Source organism: Podarcis muralis, chromosome 2 (genome assembly GCF_964188315.1).
Source record: "Podarcis muralis chromosome 2, rPodMur119.hap1.1, whole genome shotgun sequence".
NCBI lineage: Eukaryota > Metazoa > Chordata > Lepidosauria > Squamata > Lacertidae > Podarcis > Podarcis muralis.
Genome location: NC_135656.1, coordinates 107861099 through 107885447, shown reverse-complemented (window position 1 = coordinate 107885447; position 24349 = coordinate 107861099). Strand labels below are relative to the sequence as shown.

Here is a 24349-nt window from a genome sequence, read left to right as displayed (position 1 = left end):
TAGCGCAGAATTCGGCACTTAGTATTACTTTTGCGCTGGGAGCAAAACAACAATATTCTCGGCTCTGCTGGGTCCTTGCTAAGATTTCGGTGCTGAGCTTTAAAGTACAGATGGGGAACTTTGTGGCTCTCCACGTGCCGTTGGATGGTAGCTCTCATCACTCCTTGCTATGCTAGCTGGTCCTCATGGGAGTCAGAGTCCAACAATACCTGAAAAGCCGCAGGTCGCCCATCGTATCAATAGGAGTCTGTCTTTACAGAGAACCTACACCTGTGTGGCATAGCTGTTAGAGCAGAGCTCCAGATGCTGAACTCCAACTCCCATCATCCCCAGTACTGACCACCCTGGCTGGGGCTGAGGTGCATTGTAGTGTAACAACATCTGGAGGGCATCCCAGATGTTGTTGAACTACAACTCCCATCACCCCTAGCTAGCAAGGCCAGAGCTCAGGGATGATGGGAGTTGTAGTCCAACAACATCTGGGGACCCACAGGTTGAGAACCACTGTGAGGAAAGGTAGGATTAAGTAACAATAAACGAATACTTCATTTGACTTGTCTTCCCCCATACGTTCCGTTCTGCTATCCAAGATCTGGGAGAAAAGTCTGTGCTTGAAGTCCCACTGATGGCTCAGAAAATAAATAAAAAGGGGAGGGAGGGACTGTCTCTATCGTGGCACCCATGCTGCAGAACTCTTTCCCAATGGGAGCCCATTTGCCCCCCCCCCTAGTAACAGCATTTTGCTGGCAACTGATGTCATTTGATGTTTTACAGAGCTTTTCCTGGCAGTCAGCACAAGACAGCAATATGCTTATAATCATAAACGTTCTTTGGACTCATTATTTTACTGTTCTTGTGGTGTGTTTAGGTTTTGTTGTGACTGATTTTATTGCTTTTATTTTTTATTTTTTTAAAAAAAGCTTTTTGTTTTAGTTGCTATGTACTGATGAGTAATTAAACAGACTGTGGCTTTTACTGCTGGGGCGCTACCACAGTTTCGTGGTGTATTTTTATGCTGCTGTTTTGAATTTAATGCCAGCTTTTAGTGAGTTTTGGAGCTTTTGAGGCGGCCTTGCATTTTTTAAAGGTTTTATGCTGTCTCAGGTACTTCCTGGCAGAGTGGCAGCCAGGAAGTGGCAGCATATATGCATCAATAGGAGTATAGCATCTAGATCAAGGGAAGTAATAGTGCCACTGTATTCTGCTCTGGTCAGACCTCACCTGGAGTACTGTGTCCAGTTCTGGGCACCACAGTTCAAGAAGGACACTGACAAACTGGAACGTGTCCAGAGGAGGGCAACCAAAATGGCCAAAGGCCTGGAAACGATGCCTTATGAGGAATGGCTAAGGGAGCTGGGCATGTTTAGCCTGGAGAAGAGGAGGTTAAGGGGTGATATGATAGCCATGTTCAAATATATAAAAGGATGTCATATAGAGGAGGGAGAAAGGTTGTTTTCTGCTGTTCCAGAGAAGCGGACACGGAGCAATGGATCCAAACTACAAGAAAGAAGATTCCACCTTAACATTAGGAAGAACTTCCTGACAGTAAGAGCTGTTTGACAGTGGAATTTGCTGCCAAGGAGTGTGGTGGAGTCTCCTTCTTTGGAGGTCTTTAAGCAGAGGCTTGACAACCATATGTCAGGAGTGCTCTGATGGTGTTTCCTGCTTGGCAGGGGGTTGGACTCGGTGGCCCTTGTGGTCTCTTCCAACTCTATGATTCTATGATTCTATGATATGTTGCCTCTCAGTCTTGCACAGGACTGTCAAAGTGGCTCACAAGCATAATAAAACAAAATAAATGAAAACAAATTGAAAACAAATGATGGGAGTTACAAAACCAGTATCATCACAAAGCAGACCTCCAGGCAGCATGAAAGGTGTGAATGAATGAATGATGGGTTTAATTTAGCAGGCTAGTTCAAACATAAAGGAGCTGTAACACCAACCAAAAAATGTTGCTGCAATTCCCCAACTACCAGGAGTCCTCTTGTTCAGGGGTCCAGCCAGCCTCCAACACCGAGCCTTGGAGTGCTGTTTATATCTATTGGGATTGGATGGGAAAGGGTTTCAAGAATCATAGAGTTGGAAGGGACCCAAGGGTCAGCTAGTCCAACTCCCTGCAAAGCAGGAATCTCAGCAAAAGCCTCTATGACAGATGGCCATCCAACCTCTGCCTAAGAACGAAGAAGGCACCTTTTTTTCCTTTTGGCTGACTTGCCTCTCCTGCTACTGCACACTAGAATAGAGGCTGCCAATGTGGCACTCTTCAGGTGCTGTTTAACTGTATTTCCAATCAGTTCCGGTCATCACAGCCAATGGTCAAGCCTGATGGGAACTGTAGTCCAACATCTGGAGAGCAACCCACTGTCAGTAGAAGACTCGGGTATGCAGTTGGATCCCAGTCCCAAAGGGATGAGATTGCGGGTTGCTTTCCTTCCTGCAGCTTTTGAACATCAAGTCACGCATTGATTGAACCCTAATCTGCCCCATTTACAGGATTGTTACTAGAGAGATGGGCATGATAGCTACAATGCTATGATTCTTTAGAACTGAGGTCCTCCATCATGACACCCATAGGCTAGGATTGCCATTTTTGGGGGGTGGGGGGGTCAAAGCTGTTGAGCTTTTGGGGGGGGGGACATCTCCCCCCTCCCCATATGTCCAAGTTTTCCCAGACATTTTGCCAATTCAGCAAAAATCCACCCGGACGCCATTTCTGAAGCCTGATTCCCATATGTGTCCTGGAAAACCCGGACATATGGCAGCCCTAACAGCACTCTCAGACACCTCTCTTGTTGCCTGCTCAGGCCTCCTGTCCCTCCCAATGTTTAAAGAGGGGTTTGGGGGAGGGATGCTGCCTACTCTTTTATCTGTGTTTTGTTCTGAGGTGTGTCTTAAGTGTTTAGCCTGTGGCGTGCTTCTAAGCATCATCTTTCTATTTGGAATGGATATTCACTGCCATGCCAATTCTCTCTCCCCCCCCCCCCCCCCCGTTTCATTTCTCTTTATCTCAATTTACAAACTTAATATCCTTCTGCATATTACCCCCTGGCCACTGGCCATGCTGTCTGGGGCTGATGGGAGCTAGAGTTTCACATGGGCCGCAGGTTGCGCATCCCTCGCCGATGGGATGTATCCCATCGGAGCTTTTATCTCTCCTGGAGCCCTGACCACCGTAGGCGTAAAGGGGCTGCGGGGGAAGGGGCTTTATTTTGGGGTGAGGAGGAGTGGGGCAACATGTCCAGTCTGAAAAGCAGGCAGGTCACGCTGTAGCTCTACATCTCCAGCCAGGATATTCTTAACAAAGAACAGCAGCGTAGGTGGAGGTGAACTCTTTGATTTGCAGTTCCATTTTAATGCCACCTATGTTGTCCGGCATGATTTAGCTTCACCCAGGTCTGACTCTAAAATGATATGTGTGTGTGTGTGTGTGTGTGTGTGTGTGTGTGTGTGTGTGTATAAATATATATATAATCCAGGCAGATGCGCTTAGGTGGCTCCTTTTAAACAGGAAACGCTGTGCGGAAGCAGTCGGGTGCCTGCAACAAACACATTTCTGCCTACAGCCTTGGCTATAAATCCCCATCTCTGCCCAAGGGCTCACCTGCACTGCACACTTAAAGCAGTATCATGCAGCTTTCAACTGTCATGGCTTCCCCAAAGAACCTTGTTGCTGGTTAAAGGTGCTGAGAGTAGTTAGCGGACCCCATTTCCCACTCAAAGCTACAATTCCTAGAGTGATTTAACAACCAACCCCTCTTCCCAGGGAACTTTTGGAATTTTAGCTCTCTTTTTGGGGGGGAGGGGTCTCCTAACAGCCAGCACCGTTAAACTACAATTGCCAGGATTTTTTTTGGGGGGGGGCAGGCGGAACCATGACTTTTTAAAGTGGTATGATACTGCTTTAAGTATACAGTGCAGATGGGGTCTAAGTCAGCTTGCCTTTGAGGATGTGATGCTTTCTGGAGTAGGGAAGTAAAGAAACGGATTGCACTCCATAGATATCTTTCGCACCCTTTTCCTGAGGAACTTAGAGTGCCTCACGTGCCATCCTTTATCTTCACAACAACCCTGCAGGGGAGATCCGGCTATGAGAATGATGAAAAGCCCACAGTCACCCAGTGGAGCTCTGTGGAAACATTTGAAGGTAGGCCTCTCTGGTTTAAGCCCACCACAAGACTAACATACACAAGACTACAACCTTGTTCTCTGCACCAATCAATGCAGCCTGGGTAACAAATGTCTCTTTGGCTTATATATAGATTGAGAAACGGCAACTGTTTCAGGCCTGCCCAACCAGAACTGCAAGCACGAGGGGAACAAAAATCCACTCTGACTGTGAGTACAGCAGAGCGGTTAATGGGCATTTAAAGCTTAACTAACTCAGACTCTGATCTCTGCCACATTCACACAGTTAACTTCTGCTTTAACAAGTACCCACTTAAGTCCTGAATGCTCTGCAACTCCTGTACACCAGAAGTAAGTCAAGTGAGGAAAATGGACTTCTCTTTAAAGAGCGGTTTGCAGCAGTACACGAACAAGACCTGCTCTTTCTTCTTCCCAGGGTACTGAGACCGTCCCCCTCAGGGCCAAACTACACTTGACACGAGAGACATCAATTAAAAAAACAAGTAGGGGTTTTTGTTTTGTTTATCTAACAAAAGGTAAGGGGTGTGCGCCATTTTTTCACAGAGAAGGCAATGCATGAGGAGATATAATCCGCCCTTCCCCAGCTGCAATCTTGATGAAAATTAGCCCCCCCCCCCCCAATTCTCACTTATAGGAGCTTTTAATCGCAAGGGGAGGAAGAATTCAACCTTGTGTGCTGCTGCTCTGATGACACCCCCCCCCTAAAAAATGATTAAATAAACCCAGTTGTGCTTTGTAATGATGCCGTCAGAGAGAGGGTAAATTTCACAACAGGAAGCAGAGCAGGAAAGGAGATATTTTTCTTGCACCTTCGCTGAGGACCGACACGGGAAGTCGCCTTATATTGGGGTCAAACTATTGGTTCCTTTAACTCAATACTGTCTGCTCTGACTGGCAGCAGCTCTCCAAGGTCTTGGTTAAATGTCTCTCCTGTCACCTGCTGCCTGGGCCATTTAACTGGAGATACCAGGGAACGAATCTGATATCGTCTGCATGCAAAGCAGGATGTCTCGACTGGTGAGCCAGGATACTTCTTGCCAGTCTGGAAGTGACGCGGGAGATCTAGGATTAGGATATCTTGCAATTACTGTTGGGCTTCTTCTTTTTAATTGCCACTTCCGTACGGCGGCTTTGAAGATCGGGGAATTTGCCTATGGGAGAGGCCTGAACATAGGGAACTGTCTTCTACTGAGTCAGATCATTGGCTCATCTAGTTCAGTGCTGTCTTACACTGGCTGGTAGGGGCTTTCCAAGATTTCAGAGTAGGTTCTCGCCCAGTCCGGCCTGCAGACGCTGGGGGTTGAGCCCTTCTGCCTGCAGAGCAGTTGCTCAACATCTACTCCTCTAGTCCTTGTTCTGATCTTAATTCCCCATCCCTAAAAGCTGCTATTAGCTGGGGAAGAAAGGATAGGCAGCTCCAACACATGAATGTTATTGTGTGGGGCGGAGGGCCCGTTCTACGAACTCCTATATGCAAGAAATGGGTAGCAAACTCATTTTACGAACAGGAATCAGCAGGTTAAAAGGAACCATCAGCTTTCTCAAGGTGCGCAGAGCATGCAACCCTACTACCGGGTTTTGCTTTCTTATGATCTCATATGAAAGGTTATCTTAGGCACAAATACGACGAGAAACACTTCCAGACTGGTAGATGAGTCACATTTCTTCTCCACAACCCCACCTTGCCCTCCAGCCACCTGCTCTGGATTAAAACAGGAAAATACTCTCGTACCAAGAAGGTGGTAAGGAAAGGGCAATCCCTACTCCAGACCCTGCAACCCCAGTCCATGACTGATGTAGAGATGAACAGGCAGCCTCCTCTAAGAACGAGTGGTTCTTTTGTTGCTTTATTAGGAGTGCATCTGCAGCAGCACAACTGGCCGCCTTCATCTGCCCCGGCTGCAACAAAACATGTCTCTCCCGCATCTACAGCCACAGCAGGCACTGCAACTGCTCAACAGCTTGATCTCACCCCGCAAGGTGCACTCCATTGTCTCCTAAGACAGACAGATGTCAACTAATTAGGAGGGACGCTGGCATCCAGTGCTGGAAATAATTTCCTGCCTCCCACGCAGGGCAGAGAACGATGTAACACAAAGAGATACAACAGGCTACCTCCTTTACCGGTAAATCCTCTGGGCTCACAGGAACTTTTAATTATGTCATTAGTTTATTTCTCATAGCAGTTCTCTTCTGGGACACCAGCGTGCTGTGGTGTACCATTTGGGATTTACTGGCTCTAATCCTGCCCTCTACCCTGCCGAGACAGGATCTTCTTATCTCTAACCCACATTAATTCCCTGCAGATTAACCCACATTTATCCCAACCGATAAGACTGCTGCAAGCAGAAGCGAAGTGGCCTACAACAAAGACCTCTGCAGTTCTGGAGGAAGTGCTTTCAAATAAGAGAATCACCTGCAAGCTGAACCGTTAATGATTTGAACCGAAACTGCATGCGTGTAACAAACACCCTGTGACTGCTGCCTTATACCAAGTCAGACCATTTGGTCTACAGAGCTCAGCAGCTCTTCAGGCAGAAATCTCTCTGATCTGATAGGAGTTGGAATCCAATCTCTGAAGGGCCACAGATTAGCCGGTGACAACCTCTCGGCCAAACCTACCTTGCGAGGGTGAAAGAGGGGGAGGAAGCACATTTGTGACTTTTCTTTTTTCTTTTTCCTGAATTTATTTCTTTCCCTTTTAAAATTTTTCTTTTTTCTTTTGACAAAGTAATAATCATAAACAAATAAGAATAAAAATGTGCACCCCACCACGGAGACCATTCCACTGTAAATATCCAACCTCCCAAAATTCGAACACCTCTAGCGATGGTTTGACCCCTTTCCGTTTTAACAGTAAAAATTCTACAAACACCCTCCATATCTCCTCAAAACCATTTCTCCTGAATATTCCCCATCTTACATTAATGGCACATGTTAATTTATCATTATTAGCTATATCCCATACCTCTTTATACCATTCTTCCATTTTGTATTCTGCTTGCCCCTTCCACTTCCTAGCTATCATAATTTGTGCAGCTGTCAATAAATTTGTGAGCAAGTCCTCCATAGCCTGCGAACCTTCTAAAGGTAAAGGGTAAAGGGACCGCTGACCGTTAGGTCCAGTCACGGACGACTCTGGGATTGTGGCACTCATCTCACTTTACTGGCTGAGGGAGCCGGCGTACAGCTTCTGGGTCATGTGGCCAGCATGACTAAGCCGCTTCTGGCGAACCAGAGCAGCGCACGGAAACGCCGTTTACCTTCCCACCGGAGTGGTACCTATTTATCTACTTACACTTTGTGCTTTCGAACTGCTAGGTTGGCAGGAGCAGGGACCGAGCAACGGGAGCTCACCCCATCGCAGGGATTCGAACCGCCAACCTTCTAATCGGCAAGCCCTAGGCTCTGTGGTTTAACCCACAGCACCACCTGCGCCCCCTGCGAACCTTCTACCCCATCGTAAATTGATAGCAATGCTACCTCTGGACTTTCAGTCAGCTTTAACCCAGTGATTTCTGTTATCTCCTTAAACACCCTTTGCTCCCCCCCCCCTATTGTACATATTTGTGACTTTCATGAAAAGCGTGAAAGCAGTTCAGACGCTGGTGATTTCGAGACTGTATTACTGCAAGGCACTCCATGTGGAGCTTCCCTTGCACTTCATCAGAAAGTTGTAGATAGTGCAGAATGCTGCAGAACAGTTGCTGTCAGGCTTGAGAGCCTGTCAGCATCTGCCGCCACTGCTCAGAGATCTGCCCTGGTTGCCGATTTGCTACTGGGCCAAGTTCAAAGTGCTACAAATGAATCATAGTTGGAAGGGACCCTCAAGGATAATCTTGTCCAACCTCCCGCAATGCGGGAAATCTTTTGCCTAATATGGGGCTCGAACCCACAACCGTAAGATTTTACAGGATCACCTTGCTTCATATATGCCTTATCAAGCACTTTGACCCAGGAACTGGCACTGTTACAGGTGCAACATAATACTTGCAAGAAATCAGTATTTTAGTGTGGCGGCACACAAACTTTGGAACTCACTTCCTACTGACACCAGGCAGGTGCCTTTACTGTACTGCTTTTGGCACCTGCTTAAAACAATTCTGTTTCAAAAAATAAAAACCAGGACACCCTGTTGAGCTTTCTTTTTTTTAAGAAAGGCCCACCTTCCGGACTTCCACCTTTGAAATCCTGGTAATGTTTGAGAATATCCAGACCTATGGCAGCGCTAGTTTAGGTAGGTCTGGTACCAGACATCTTACATGTGTTTCCTTTCTATCTACGGCTGGTTTTAATCGCCTTTACAACACAGCACAGCACACAGGTTATCGCAGCTAGCACAACACTCCACCCCAAACCACGACTCTCTGCCCTGGCAGGGGTTCCAAAAGCACGCTCAGAAGCAAAAGCAGCTCTAGTGCACGTGAATGACTGTGACCGGAAACCGTGAGAAGAAGTTAAAATTGGTAGCCAGGGCGGAGAAGTTGCAGCTGCATTTCTTGAACAAGGAAGATTTTGGCAGAGATATACTGCCTGGATTATTTCCCCCACCAGAGAAATGTTTTTAAGAGGAGGGGAGCCTGGGTTTTACATCCGATCCTACATTCTGTTCAGAATTCACTGAGCATAGCCAGGAACCATAGGCAAACCTCTGGCCTGTTCGTAGCCTCCAGCCTCCTCCCCATGCCTGCCTCGTGCCTGCCTGCTTTCCATCTTTAGTAAGTGCAACAACCCACTTCCTGAGTGGAGCTAGCCAGGGTGCACTCGGTGCACGGCAAAGGCCTCTTGCCGCCTCTGGTTTCCGCCCCACACATTCACTGCTTCCTGTTTTCGGAAGAACTGTGATGCAGGCTGGGGTTGGCGAGGCGGAAGTGACTTCAAACAGTGAAGAAATAGATGGTGAGAAGATGCAGTCGGTCTGCTATGAGTGGGCTTTGAGCAAGCCACTATCTCTCAGAACAGGCCCACCTCACCAGCTTGCTATGATACCAGAATGAGAAACTGAGATATTGCAATCCTGGGATGGGGAACCTGCTGCTCTCCAGGTATTGTTGGACTCCATCTCCCATCAGCCCCAGGCAGCATATATGACAGTCAGGGATGATGGGAGCTGTGGCCCAACAACGTCTGGAGGACCACCGGCTCCCCATCCCTGATGTAACCATTTTCTAGCTTTTTTCTAAGCCTCCATGCAGGCATTCCAAGCCTCATTAAGCGCTGACTTCCTGGATGAGGCTGTATCCTATTGCTGGTTGAGGTATAGCAGCTGGGAAAGTAGGATTTCTTGGTAGTGGCGTCCCCTTTGGGAATTCCTCACCCCTGAGTATGTAGTAGGAGGCTTCCTTCCTTACCGCATTTAGGTGCCAGGTGTAGATGGTGTTATTCTATTATGTAAAGCCCGGTTTAACTGACCCTCTGTTTTGTCCTTTTATGGGGTGGATTTTTGCTGATGGGTGTTTTATTTTCAATAATTAAATGTGTCTGTGGCACGGTTTGCATGTAACAGCAAACCATAGATAAAACAGGCATCTGGGAGACAATCATTTAAACTTTGGTTTCTTACATTCCTCCCCCTTTCCCCCCACTAAAGGACACACAAGCCAGGAAGAACTGCTCTTCACTCTCAGCTTTGGGGCAGTGACACTTCCTTAACCATAGTTAAGGTCTGGATTTGCACATAATGCTAAGCTATGGTTAACATTAAGTAAGGTTTATAAACCAAGTACAAACCTTGGTTAATGAGCAACCTTTTACTATAGTTAATAAACCACAGGTAAGCTGCTGAGCTGGACTCACAGCTGTCCATGGAGGCACAGGTCAAATCTGTATCCAGGGCAGCTGTTTACCAGCTCCATCTGGTACGTAGGCTGAGACCCTATCTGCCTGCGGACTGTCTCGCCAGAGTGGTACATGCTCTGGTTATCTCCCGCTTGGACTACTGCAATGCGCTCTACGTGGGGCTACCTTTGAAGGTGACCCGGAAACTACAACTAATCCAGAATGCGGCAGCTAGACTGGTGACTGGGTGCGGCCGCCGAGACCATATAACACCGGTCTTGAAAGACCTACATTGGCTCCCAGTAAGTTTCCGAGCACAATTCAAAGTGTTGGTGCTGACCTTTAAAGCCCTAAACGGCCTTGGTCCAGTATATCTGAAGGAGCGTCTCCACCCCCATCGTTCTGCCCGGACACTGAGGTCCAGCTCCGAGGGCCTTCTGGCGGTTCCCTCACTACGAGAAGTCAAGTTACAGGGAACCAGGCAGAGGGCCTTCTCGGGAGTGGCGCCCGTCCTGTGGAACGCCCTCCCATCAGATGTCAAAGCGATAAATAACTACCTGACATTCAGAAGACATCTGAAGGCAGCCCTGTTCAGGGAAGTTTTTAATATGTGACATTTTAGTGTATTTTTTATCTTTGTTGGAAGCCGCCCAGAGTGGCTGGGGAAACCCAGCCAGATGGGCGGGGTACAAATAATAAATTATTATTATTATTATTATTATTATTATTATTATTATTATTATTATGAGCTGGTTTTCACATAGCGCTAAGCCATGGTTTAATAAACTAGTTTAATAAACCATGGTTTAGTGTTATGTGAGAACCAGGCCTGTGTGTGCTTATGACTGATTTATTATTCAGAGGTACTCTGAACATGGAGGCATAGTTTGTACGACTTATAGCAGCTGACAGACCCATCCTCCATGAACCTGTAATCCTGAAATCTTAACTTTAAGGCATGTCAAACTTGTCCACGTACAGTGGTTCAGAAACAATTGTGCGATTGGACGATTCAGTTTTGGCAATTTGTCACAAGGAGAAATAACACAGGAAACAAATGGGTGGAACCCGACCCGGAATGTGCAATTGTGCAGTTCTCTTTCCCCCTCCCTCAAAAAATTGCAGCTGTTTTCATTTTTCTCCATCACGTTTTGCGCAATTGTGCATGCTCAGCCCTAACAGGCTCTGTGACGGGATAAGGCAACCTGCCAAGACAGCAGCAAGAGTGGTGGCTACCCAGAAGGTGAGGTTGGGCAATCTTTACCAGAAATTTCTTTCTAGAGGGCATCAAAGGGGATGACGGAAGCTGGAAACCACAGCCAGTCAAGCTCTAGAAACAGCAGCCTTTACCACATTTGGTTGCATGCAACAGGCTCCAAGACAGGACATCTGGAAAGGAGCAACCAGCCAGATGTATATTTAAGGCTCTGTGCTTAAGATAAGATTCCTGCATTGCAGGGGGGTGGACTGGATGACCCTCAGGGTCCCCCAGACACTACGATACTAGTGAATGTAATGCCACCCTGCAAAAGGGTTGCCAAATGCTGCTGCTGTAGCTCCTCCCACCTCAGTTTTCTCTCTTGACTCCTTTGCTTCTCACTCCTTTGCCTCATCTGCCGTGGAACAAATCAAAAGTCTGGCCTAACTGGCAATGGGCTTCTGCTCTGCTTTATGTCCCAGATTCGTTCCCTGACATCTCCAGGTAGTTCTAGGAGAGAACCAAGAAAAACAAGAGACGCTGAGAGGGACAAATGCATCTGGAGAGACAACGCTGTCACAAACAGACTGAGAACTGGACTCTGACCCTTCTACAAGACTTTGTGTCTCTGCCGCAGACTCTAAGTGCTATTCCTCAGCCTTGCTTCTCCCATCGCCTAATTGGGGAATAACAGTGACCTACCTCTAAAGAGATGTCCTGAGGGAAAACACAAGTAAATATTGCAAAGCCCTCTGCAAATTAAGAATTCTCTGTTAACACAGAACTGCCACATACTACTCATTGTTGTCCTCTTTACTGTTGTCTATCATCGGATGCAAAATGAATAAAACACATTTATTAATGAAGAGAAGAAAAGAACCACCAAAACGATCCAAGGGATTGGATGAACGATCAAGGAAAAGTTGACGCACTGGGGGCTTTTTAGTTTAGGGCAGAGAATCCAACTGTAGGGTGGGGACACAGAATCTAATCCAACCCTTGCAATGCAGGAATTTTTTTTGCCCAACATGAGCCCCTGAGATTAAACGTCTCATGCTCTACGTGACAGAGCTTTATTAAAAAAAATATGCAGAATGTAGCGCAGGGGGGTGGGGAAGCTGTGGCCCTTCCATGCACCCCTGATCACTGGCCAGGGTGGCTGGGCCTGATGGAGAGTTGAAGCCTAAGAGCCTAGGCATAGGCAAACTTGGCCCTCCAGATGCTTTGAGACTACAACTCCCATCATCCCTAGGTAACAGGACCAGTGGTCATGGATGATGGGAATTGTAGTCTCAAAACATCTGGAGGGCCGAGGTTGCCTATGCCCTCTCTAGAGGGCCATGGCTTCCCCAGCCCTGTTGCAGAGAAAGTCGAATAGAGAGGACATTTTGTCCATAACTCCCATAATATTCCCAGTGTCTAGGTAAAAGGTAAAGGTACCCCTGCCCGTACGGGCCAGTCTTGACAGACTCTGGGGTTGTGCACCCATCTCACTCTATAGGCCGGGGGCCAGCGCTGTCCGGAGACACTTCCGGGTCATGTGGCCAGCGTGACAAAGCTGCATCTGGCGAGCCAGCGCAGCACACGGAATGCTGTTTACCTTCCCGCCGGTAAGCAGTCCCTATTTATCTACTTGCACCCGGGGTGCTTTCGAACTGCTAGGTTGGCAGGCGCTGGGACCGAGCAGCGGGAGCGCACCCCGCCGCGGGGATTCGAACCGCCGACCTTTCGATCGGCAAGCCCTAGGCGCTGAGGCTTTTACCCACAGCGCCACCCGCGTCCCTATTCCCAGTGTCTACTGCCAGGCAAAAGAAAGGATCCCCCCCCCCGCGTCCCCGGCCACCGCATGCAATGCACAGTTAATCTATGGAATTCGCTGTTGGACTGTATGGTGATGGCCTCAGGCTTAGATGGCTTTAAAAGGGGATTAGACACATTCCGAGGGGTGGGGAAGAATAACTCTATCAGCAGCCTATTAGCCAAGTTGTCTAAATGGAGCCTCTGTGTTTAGAGCCTGCATGCCCACTGGATTCCAGTGGCTGGCAGGGGGGGGGGGCAACACCATGGGAGAGCTGTTGCATTCATTCCCTGTTTGTGCACTTCCTGGAGGGAAACAGTATTGGCTACTTCAGGGAAGAGGATGCTGGATGGAGAACCTGCGGCCTTTCAGATGTAGGGCAACCCCCATGTATCCCCACCAACTTCTGGAGGGCCATGGGTTCCCCATCCCTTCATCTGGTCCAGTACAGTTCTGCTGGCCACAGTCCTATGCACACTTACCTGTGAGTAATTCTGAGTAAACATGCTCAGAATTGTGCTGCACAGCTGCAGTGGGTGTGGGGGAAAATCCCTGGGAAAGTGTCACTTGCATAACATCGATGTGTTACGCTGCTCTCTATAACACAGGAGCAAGGCCCCGACAAAAGCTGGCAACTCAGATCTATAGCAGCAACTGTGGCTCTAAAAGTGAAGTAGACAAAATGGCAGAACCCAAGTTGTCACAAACCAGAACTACGGTATTATATATAGTATTTATTAGATTTATATATCGCCCTTCATCAAGAGCCCACCAAGTGGTTTGCAACAAAAAGCACACAAAATTATTAAGACTATAATAAAAGGGGGGAGGGTCAATAAACATCCACCCCACCCTCATGGTGGAGAATCAAGGGTAATGCAACTCAGCCATGGTTAGGGCCTGCCTGTGGAATTTTGCCACATAAAGAACAGAACAGGAAAATGGTGTCACCCGAAACCACACAAGTCAAGGCGCATAATGCCCAAGTTAATTTCAGTCCAATCCTATTCCTATTTACTCGGAAGCAAGCCCAGCTGGTTTCACTGGGACATATCTCCCATGTAAGTATCTACCGTTCTCCAGCCTTTGGTATTTGAAGAGGAGAATCCCACAAGCACCAACACTCCCTGGCAGTGAAAATCCAACAATAATAAATTCACAGTTTGCTGCCCCTTCAAGACACTCCAAATGAGCTGCCACTCTACTTAATCATGGAGCCAGCCCTGGTCTTGGAAGTTACTGTTCTGTCTCCATAATCCCAGCAACAGACATCCCTGCATATCACTCTGGACTCTCAGCGGTGCCACTCCCAGTAACTCCACCAGTGCTTCCATAGCACAAGTATCCTTTAGGAAGCGCTGAGCTAAAACCAGTGGAATCAAGTTCAATGCGATGCCTCTCAGCGATGGCCTGAGGCAACTGCAGAGGGGATGGGTTGAGTGTGTGCCAAAAAGCGGCAGGCCTTGGGTGGGAGGTTTCTTAAGGGCATCTGCCGCAAAGAAGTGAGGAGTTAAAAGAGGCCTTCCATGGTAACTGTGGCAACTTCATAAACACTGACTTCAGTATATTTTTAATGACTTCCTTTGGAAAAACACAGCGGGCGGCTTCTGCCAGGAGGAGCCCTGGTCCGCTGCTCCCACTCCTGCTCCCCTCTGTATTTAATCTTCCATGATGCTGCAGTTCTGTGCTGCTGCTGTCACTTTTCTCTGCTTATTTCATAGTAGAAATTATTACTCTTAAGGGTGTGCCCAACAGATCATCCAGTGTGTATTAGTTACCCGTTAATGCTCTTTTAAACAGAGAAAGGGTGGGCCGTTCCCACCCTTTTCTCACCTGCCTTTGGGTAAAAGTGAGGATTATAATCTGTATTAGTTGACAACTGAACCTGGTGTTGCCAGATACTGAAAAGGGCAGGGCTCCTGTGCCTTTAATAGCTATATGGAAGAGGGAAATTGACACAGCTATGAAAGGTACAGGAACCCTGTCCTTTCTTTCAGCTGGTCACCCTGGTGATAGCTCTGGATTAAACACAAAACGTAATCTTGTACACGCGGTATTAAGTGCCCCACTCTATTTCTCCAGGCCACTCATCGTTATTATAACCTAATTTGGAAACACTGAAAAGCTAAGAGGGGCTAAGAAGCGTATTACACTCTTGCAGCAAATACATCAATGAACCCTCTTGCATCTTAAAGGCTACTACATTTATTGTAGTATGAGCTTTCCTGGGCAAGAGCCTAGTTCATCATTTGGATTAGTTTGTGCCAGTTGCTGCAAATATTTCTGTTTGCTTGTTTCCTGCGGAGGCTGGCGTTTTCTTTTTAATGTATTGATTTAATTTTGATGGTCATTAATTGTTGATGGTTGTTTTAAACTATTTTGTATGTTTTTTTAAGCTTGATCGTAAGTCTCCTTAGAGACTGCCCTGTATTAGGCAACTAACGAATTAGCAAAATAAAGCCACAATAAACTCCAAAGAGCCAAGCCCAATCCTTTTGGCAGCTGATAGATTGCAGCCCTTTGGCATATATCAGTCCAGGAGCACCTCTTGATTAATACCAATTGTCCGAATTATGGAGAAACCAAGCACAAATCATGCTGGAGATGGAGGCAGGGACACACTCCCAGGTCGCACCCGCTCTGCCTTTCAGGTTGGCATGAGCTCCCAGAACCCACTGGGGAACACTGCCAAGATTTTTGCCTCATAAATCCTGGCTTTCCCCTGCCTGAACCTCCACCATTGACTCGTCACGAAGCCGGAAACCAATAAACCAAGAATTGCTAGGGGTTTTTTTCTTTGTCAAATGCACAGAAAACTTTCTAAGATGCCACAGGACTCAAGACACTGCCAATTCCCTCATCAGCCTCCTGCTTTAACTACTATTTTTTTGTCCAGATCTGGTGATAGAATTAAGGTTGCCAGCTTCTGAACTGGCCTATATAGCTGAAGGTAATTGGTTGGCAGCAATATAAGCCACCATCACGCTCTGCAAGGCTTCATTTCAGGATCCAGCCAGCAGACTGGATCCTGAGCTCCTGCAACACCCTGCAGGCCACTTTGGGCGGGTCCTAATTTGGCCAGTGGACCAGAGGTTTCCCACGCCTGTGCTAATTTATGCACATAAAGTTGCTCTGAAAGAGCTGCCCGGGCTTTTTCTTTCTTCTGATCATGGTGGCAGAGTCTTATTTTTGTCCTATTCTGTTCTAGCCCACAAAACATCACTCCCCTTCCAGAAGCGGGAATTACGGTAAACCCAGAGATCCCTTATTCACCCTCTTCTTCTCTTCTGTTAGGCCCTTGAAACTCCTTCTCAAAGTGCTTTGCAATAGGGAGAGCATGTGAGTGGGTGGGTATGTGATTCCTGCATGAGCACATGCCCTCTGTACATAAAGATCCCCGGTGTTGCAAAAGGCCCTGGGGAAAACCAACGTCTCTGTTAGCAACAGAAAGGAATTCCACCACTCCTAGCTTCCTGAGTGTTGTCATCGCTCACCCTGGCATCCTCTCTGTGCTCACCCAGCAGCCCCTGGGCCAGCTACAGCTGGCAGGACGTTAGAGCCAGAACGAGACAAAAGGGGTTTTGAGATGCAGCCAAAACCGCAGGGCCTAGGAGGAGGGGACTCAACAAAATATCCCCAGAATCCTATGCTGGCAGGGGCCACTACAGAGGCAGGGTGTGGAAAATTGTGTATTGTCTGTGTTCTTGCTCGCGATGCGGGTTGCATCTGTCAGAGAGGCAGCTGGAACCAGGAGAAGGGCAGTCCCAGAGAGAGAGAAAAGAGAGATCTACATTGTACAGAATTACCTGGGGATAAACTGAATGGGGCCTTTCTAAATAGATATCCACAGAATTGTACTTGACTGTCAGTCAGGGATGGGCAGCAGTGAGAAAAGAGAAACTGAGGCTGAAATTCTATGTATATATAGGAATATAGGAATATGCCCCAATGAACTAACTGAGACTATTCTGTGCATAGGACAGCAGTGTGAGGATAAGGATGACTGGATCACATCTGAAAAGGGAGAGGAAAATCGATCGAGCTTTCCTGTTGCAAGAGTCAACAAAATGCTTTTCTCTTTATATATAATGGTTTTAGGCTAACAGGCTGGAATATGTCTGCAAAGAACACACGATGGACTTGGGGTGTGTGTGTGTGTAGGTACAAATAATATGCCCCATCTACCAGCATGATGACTGGGACATAGGTCTTACTGAACTCACCAGGCTGTAAATTTTAAGCCAAAAAGTTTGGGATTGAGCCACAAAGTGGATGGCAGTGATTAACAAATGGCGCCTTAGGAATAAAAGAATTAAAGAGGAAGGGACAAAACCAGTGCAATCCTACACGTTTGCTCAGAAGTAAGCCTCGCTAAGCTCAATGGGACTTACTTTCAGGAAAGCGTGAATACAGCTGCAGATCAGGGCTGTGGTCCTATAAACACTTCCTGAGAAATGAACTTCACAGGATTTCTGTGATCAGGTTACCCATTACACTGTTCTTTGTGGCCCTGTGACGCTACGGCAAAAAGTAATCTATAGGTCTGGGTGACTCTTGAGTAAAAAGAGACATCTGATGACTCGAGAATATATATATGCGCCACCAATGCAACACACACACACACACACTCACTCCACCAATGGGATCATGGATCTTTCTTGTGGATGAGTTGCTAGCCTCATGTGTTTGTGTTTCTCCTCCAAATCAACAGTGCTACAAGTATATGTTGGAGACAAAGGCAGAGAGAGAGGTGAGCAAAAGGAAGGGGGGAAAGGGGAGATAAGAAATAGGCTTAGGGCTGGTAGAGGTAAAACACACACAAACATCTAACCCACAAAATTAAATCTGTGTCACAAGTCGCAGATAGGGGTTATATCAGTACGTTATGGGTCTGGAAAGACTGAATGCTGCTGACAGGTGCCATTGCACATTAGCAACTTCTGAACGGTGCAACGGTTCTCCCATCCCTGCAGTGCCATGAGGGAAAACGCTGCATTTGCTGACACTTCCGCATGGCCCACAATTCTTCAAGACACTGGCTCCATTTGTGAAGTCTGTAGCCCTCTTTGGAACTGCCCGCATGCCCTCTCAGCAACGTTTCCTCGCTCCAAGCAAATATTTGAGGCATGATCCAACTCTGCCACAGGTGCAGAGGCTCAACAGTTTCTCTTTCCTTCCCCTCATCAAGGCAGCGTGACAGATCGCTATGGTGGCAGGTGGGGAGGGTGCATGAGCTCCCCACGTCCCCATCCTCCTCTCCTTCCCCAAGCAAGACAAATGAGAGAGAAACAGGAATCTTCATCTGCTGCACTTGTGGTGGGACTGAATCGTCCCCACAGCCATGTCAGACAGTTTAAAAAACAAGTTAAAAGTTTAGCAAACTGTGACCCTCACAGTGGAAGTTCTGCGAGGGGGTGAATGTGGATTTTTAAAAATCCAAATAAACATGTGTGTTGAAATAAGCCGCTGTCTATCAATGCCACAAGAAGCTCGTCGCCTTCTGAGGTACCACAGGACGCCATCTTTCGGATGGCTGTTTTCCCCAGCAAAGTTTCTCTGTCGGGTGATTTGTAACATCTTTGCCCTTTCCCCCACCAGAAATCGGATTAGCCCTGTAGCCCAGCTCCCTTTTCTGACTGGGGCTTTGGCCCAGGCAAGGAAGAAAGAGTTGGGAGATCGTTCTCACAGATTTGCTCGCTCAGAAGAGGAAGGAGGAGGCTGAGGGCAAGCCAGCCGCTGCTTTCAGCTGATGTCAGCCGGCCTCGCTTCCTCTCAGAGGCCGTTGTGTCAGCCCTGGACTGGAGCCCAACAGCAATAGCTCAGGCCAAAGAAATGAAGCGGCGGGGTGGGGTGGACTCCAGTCAGGCTTAGCTGCTTCCAGCAAATCAGACTCGATAAAAGGGCTTTTTGTGAAGGAAGGCAAGGAAAAGAAGAGTCCAGCGATGGATGAAAAGGCAGGGTTGGAATTTCCCCCCTGAGGGATGTCGTGAACAGGCTTGGGTGAAATGCAAGCAAGTCTGTCGGATGGCGAGGGAGGGGATCAAAACACACAGGTTAGAAGGGGAGATTGCGATCAGGATAACTTGTGCCCATTTAACGGCCAAAAATAGAATCTGCACCTACGTGTCAGATCTGGTTCTTAGAAATACTGTCTGCCTTTATGGGGATCACTTTGTTTCCTAAACAGTACGACAGGGATGGGAAGCCTGTGGTCCTATAGATGTTACTGGAGTTGGGAGCCTTGGCCAACATGGCTGTAATGGTTCTAGGGGTTGCTCGTGCGTAAGCCTGTGCCAACACCTGGCTGGGTTGCCTGAGTGAACCTTTCCTACCCGTGGCTGTCTCAATCGCTGGCAGAATCCGTCAGTGGGCGTTTCTTAAACTTCTTCCAGCAAAGAAGTTCTTTGACGCCCAGTCTCCTCCTACTCTCCCTGCGCGGAAGCCTTCTGTGCAAGGAGGGCGTAGGCAGCGGAGGACCCTTCCTCTCCCCGCTGGTCCCCGGCAAGGAGTCATGTGACCGCCTCTCTGATTCCCCCATCTGCCCCCCTTCTCCACTGGAGCTAAGCTGATTCCCTTCCCCAGAAGATGGGCTGCCTCTCCCAATCCCGGGACGCTCTCTGGGATCCCTCTGGAGCTTGCTCTCTCCCTCCGTCACTGATGGCAGTTCCCTGACAATGGCTAATGACCAGGAATGACAGGATTGGTGCTTGGCAATATCAGGAGAGCCACAGATTCCCCACCACTGGCATGCAATATTTTGAAATTCTGAACAGCGTAGAATTGGGAGTGAAAGATGTTGCATGGAGGTAAAACCAAAGGTAGGATATCTATATGCCAAACTCACCCAAGCTAGCCAGACCATCAGAATGAAGAAGGTTCAGTCAAGGTGCAGAGCATTGCACAAGGGGATGTAAAATGCACAAACACTATATATCATCATGAAACCAGAAGCTTTCTTTAAATTAGGATTTATAGGCAGCGACATTCCAAAGGAGCATAAAAGACTTTTTATGTATGGAACAACAGCCGCCCGGATGCTACTAGCTCAGAGAGGGAAAGAAGACAAGGTCTCTACCAGAGAGGAATGGCAAACCAAGCTGATGGACTATGCCAAAATGGCAAAACTGACCGGAAAACTCAGAAACCATGAGGACAAAACCTTTATAAAAGAATGGAAAAATTTATAAGTTATTTAGGAGACCACTGTAAACAGATGGAAACACTGGCAGGATTTTGATTTCACTTGTAGTCCAACAAATATCACGGACAATACGGATTGATATAAAAGTTAAGAGTATGGAAGAATATGCAGTTGTAAATGTTCAGAATCGGATCCCATGGAGGGGGTGGGGGGAAGTCGCGAGATTCGGAGGCATCTCTGTATATGGGTTTATATTTGGATTTTAATAATCTTGTATTTGTAAAAGCAAATAAAAATGTTTTTTAAAAAACAATGCACAGACATAGGTTATTCTGTTGTGGAGATGAACAAGAAGGCTTGGGTGATAATAGCAGAGAAATGCTTCATTTGCTAGCACACAGAGCAGGCAAGGATAAACCAGAGCTGGCTTTAATTCTTGAACTTTTTGCTTCTTTCTAAGGTTCTGTGTTGTTTTTTCCAGGCCCTGCATACGGAAACAACATCTGCAGGAGCTGAAAGTGGCCATGTAGCCCTCACAGACCTGGAAGCCATAATGACCTCTGGAATGCGAGTCTGCAAGTTTCTTCAAGCAAACACTGGGCATGGCCACAAAATGCTTCCATGCACACTGGGGTGGGGAGGAGACAAAGCTTGCTGACTTCCCCTTCTCATGACTGTGTGTGGATCTTAGCTGCTGGTTTATGTCTGTTTTGAGACGGTACCTGAAGCTCAAAAAGTCCACAGCATTGTCAAAGTTTCAACCAGTCACTGTAGCTGACATTAGCTGCTGACAATGTCTGTCTCCATGCACTGGAGGTGGATTTCTGCACATCAATGCGCAAGAGCAGCCTAGGCTGGGAAGAAGGGAAGTTGGTAAGCAGAATAAGGGACTGCAGTCTTCCATTGTGAAAACCTTAACAAACTAAATCACGGTTAATTAAAAAGTAATTACCCCTTTTGAACCGCCAGGTCTCCCTCTCAAAGAAACTCCATTCCGCAATGGGGCTGGTGACTGAAGCAGAATTCTCAGCCCTTGAATACAACATATAATTCCCAGAGTTCCCTTTGAGAAACCAAGAATGTTAAGTCAATTTAAACCTCGTTTGATTTAATGTAGTATAACGTGGGGCAGATGTGGTTCAAAAGCCCGTGTTCCTTACGGACACCAGCACTAATGGCTTGGAGTTGAGTAACAGAAGAACTGAGGAATTTTCTTAATGAGTGATAATTAAAGGCTGACAAAGGATCCCCGTAAAGGGTGTATTTAGCTAAGTTGCTCGAGACTTAAAGCTGCTATTTAACCCGCTGATTCCCACGTTGGGGGAATGTTGTGCAAGACGTTGGAAATGGCAGGACAGCGTTAATAAGCCGGGAGGCAGATGTCTGTGCTTATGGGTGGCTAGGAACTGGGTAGCATTTCTGAAGCTGGCTGCAGAAAATGCCGCTGGCACCCGGCAACAAAGACGTAGCCTGGATGCCTCGCACGTAGCTGGCAATTTGGCTAAATAACTCCCTTATGATGCACTGAAGAGACAGGCTGCTACATTTGTTCGGGGCCCATCCAATGACCCCAGAAGCGTAGTATAGGGCGACTAGCATGAAAGGGCTTTTGTGGGAGGGAACTTAAGGCTTCTGTGTGTAATGTCTTCCAGCATGAACTAGATGCTTTTGAGGCCAACCGACTCACAAAGACTCTGTCTCAAGTGGTGAACTTTGGGTGCTGTTTGAGGGCAGCACATTTTGGACTCTTCCACTGACATGGCGAGAGGAGCAGGAAGTTATCTCCATGGCAGCAAGGGAGGCATATATATTATGCCTGAAGTGCTTCCTCTATGGCACAGGCAGCTAAAGCTTTTATGCCCAAGGGCCAGATTGCCCTCTGGCAACCTCTCAAGGGCCACAAACCAGTGCTGCACAAGGTCGAAAACGCTGGTGTAATGAAATAAGTGTGGCTACCAGTGTTAGAAACTCAGATATACATGCTGAGCACCAAACCAGTTCCTTAAACCAGGGTTGCAATAGCCAAAACAAAATGCCTAGTTCCTATTTTGGGGGCAGACGGTTCGAAGGTCGTATTTTTCAATATGGCTTTTTGTTTCCTGGAATTGCACAGATAAAATATAATGCGTAGAATTCTACAGGATGTGTTCTAGCGTGTGAAAACAGTCAAGATCCAAGGACCCCCAGGGACGCACCTCCAGATGGTGGAGACGACAGGCGCCATCCTGGCACCTTCACTTGGTCGCAAGTGGCCGACAGCTAGGTGCAAAATGTGCCTGGCGAATTTCGAAGACTGCACTTCCACAGATACACACACATACCACAAACCCAAGGTAAAGCCTAAGGCGACGCCATCTTGTGTAAGCTGCAGCCACTCAAAGAGAAGCTTAGGCTGCAGTGCAGATGCCATCGAGCAGGCATGGTGAACCTGTGGTCCTCCAGGTGTAGTCTTGTAACACCTGGATGCTCATAGGTTCCTCTCCATAGACACACAGGAGGGTGACCAGACGGGGGAGGCCCTGAGGAGACTGTTGCTACCGCTTAGCTCTGGAGGACCTGCCCTCCACCAAGGAATTATTGCAGTGAATATGCCCCCTCATTCAAAGACAGATCTCACAGAGCAGCTCCAACAGGATCCTCTCAACTGCCAACTATCACCAGATATTCTATCCTAGGACAGAGAGAAAGAGAAAGAAAGAAAGAAAGAAAGAAAGCAAGAAAGAAAGAAAGCAAGCGAGCAGGGGGACTACAGATCCTCTCCACCAGCTCAAAGGTCAGCAACTTTTGGTTCCTCCTCTCCTCGAACTCTTTGCATTCCAGCTGCTCATTGAAGAGCTCTGTACCTAAGACACAGAACATGAACTTGTGTTTTTCCTCCTCCCTCCCAGTCCTTTTTCCCTTCTGTGTCATGCCCCAGAGACTTTTAAAACTAGGGGTAGGGACTGTCCTGCCACTGATATTCATGAGCTGCTCTGCGCAGTCTTTTTCAGCCGAGCAGGAAAGTGACCATTCTGCAAATAAATAGACATATTTCATATATGTATCACATATTAGAAAACGATGCACCACTGGCAGCTGGGGACTCTAATGTTTCAGGTGTTGGCACGCTAGAAAACTTTAGTGTTGAGTCTTGTCCCTGGTGAAGGAGTAAATAATGGCTATGGGACCTTCCTGCTTTAATAGGTGACAATGTCCCTTCCAACCTGATTCTTTTCTTTTCCACAGCTTGGTTTCTGTGTGTGTTTTAGTCCAAGCAGGTCCCAGGATATGGCTCAAGACAACTAGTCACCTCCGTAATTCTGTTCCTCAGAGGCCCAAATCACAGCCAAAACTTTAGGCTGCATTAAGCTCTACCTAGAAGCTGTGCAGAAGATTCTCCTCTGGATTTGACATGTCCTATCTTGCTCCATTTACAGCATGCAAGTATGCTGCTGCTGCTACTATAGTCATTTCCTTAGCTCTTTACTTTGACTGTAATCTTCCCTTCTTTGATTCTCTGAAAACACGATATGCCATAGAGCCTAGCTTATTGTTACATGCACACAAGGACTTATGTGTGTGTTGTGGTAAATGTCAGAATTTGGTAAATGCTGGCATTAACCAGTAACTCTTATGATTTTTAACGGCCCAACTGGAAACACCAGAAACATCTGTGGGTGTGCGGCTTGTGTTTTTTTGACATTCGTATCCATGGCATGGGAAGTGTCCTTTGAACAACTAAACGATGGGAAAACAAGCATGACATTTGGATACCCTGACGGGTTCAACATTTACTGGCAAAAGTCAGAAATTGCTGGCGTTTTGCTCTTTGGATATTAAGAACGACTGGAAATGGGAACATCTCTTGCCATGAGTCACGACAATCTGCACACACGCAGACACATTTGAGCACACACCACACAACCCATAATCCAGACCACCGTGTGAAGAAACAGAGAACCAAGTGTCTTGGAGAAATGTGTTTACTGAGAAAAGGATGCTCCACTCCTTCACAGGGGAAGCTTTTCTCCCTTTGGCAGTGGTTGCGTTCAAGTGATCACAGCCAACTCCTGATGAAATTTCAGATGAACAAGCAATTGCATGTTAACTACAACTGTGATATTGATCCCCCTTTGAACGGGGAGAAGATTTGCATTTCGGATCTGCAGCTTGTGAAGTCCAGCCAGCCCAACAGGGGACCTAGCCTGTAACTGGGGCTCTCCTGGGGTCCTTGTCTATAAATAGCCAAAGGTCATTTACAAATGAGAGTCTTAAATCCATCTGTAAAACCAAAAACAACTGCAAA

General features: G+C 47.3%; 1 protein-coding gene and 1 long non-coding RNA gene across 2 annotated transcripts in view; one reads left to right on the top strand and one right to left on the bottom strand.

Annotated features, from left to right (window-relative positions):
- The window catches only part of LOC144327041 (uncharacterized), a 42809-nt gene extending 19710 nt beyond the window's left edge, over positions 1-23099 (top strand). The window contains exon 2 of the long non-coding RNA XR_013392022.1: positions 20546-23099. This is a non-coding gene — a long non-coding RNA (uncharacterized LOC144327041). The remainder of the gene's footprint in view (positions 1-20545) is intronic.
- The window catches only part of PPP1R18 (protein phosphatase 1 regulatory subunit 18), a 48130-nt gene that overhangs the window by 18037 nt on the left and 5744 nt on the right, over positions 1-24349 (bottom strand). The gene's annotated exons all lie outside the window — the stretch shown is intronic.